Source organism: Sinocyclocheilus rhinocerous, unplaced genomic scaffold (genome assembly GCF_001515625.1).
Source record: "Sinocyclocheilus rhinocerous isolate Xijiao unplaced genomic scaffold, SAMN03320098_v1.1 scaffold3621, whole genome shotgun sequence".
NCBI classification, from domain to species: Eukaryota; Metazoa; Chordata; class Actinopteri; order Cypriniformes; family Cyprinidae; genus Sinocyclocheilus; species Sinocyclocheilus rhinocerous.
This window is the reverse complement of record NW_015654992.1, coordinates 76,093-76,675: the sequence shown is the minus strand read 5'-3', so window position 1 is coordinate 76,675 and position 583 is coordinate 76,093.

Here is a 583-nt window from a genome sequence, read left to right as displayed (position 1 = left end):
CAACCTTATTGTAAAGTGTTACCGATTAAAGATTATGAGGGCACATAATTTTTTTTTTAAATAATGAAGTGCACAGATATATCATTTATAATAAACACATTTCATGGCGACTTCATTTTAGCTTTAGTTTGGCTCTAGTTTTGTATTTATTCCAGTTTTTATATGAAAAGGTTCATGTAAAGTAGATAAAAATTCATCCAGAGTAAATCCTTTTCACTGAATATGTTTCTAAAAATAAGTTTGAAAAAGTTGTCGGAAGCATGGTGGTGGTGACGTTGAAGGCGAGTGACCGTGGTGTAGCCTAGTGCGTTTATAGCCTAAGTTTAGCTTTTAAGTTTTGGCTCTGGTATTTAGGCTTCAAAATTCATAAAAGTTTTATTTTGTGAAGATTATCTTGATGGACAAAACGTGCAAGTATCATAAACTATGGTTGAACATAGAGTTTACGATAATCCAAAAGCCTATAGAAACAGCCTATTGGCCTTTTGACGAGGGAACCAGTGTGATGCTAACAGCCGATTGGCCTACAAAGAGACGTCATAAAAAAAGGTGCTTCTCACTGCAAAAAAAAAAAAAAAAAAAA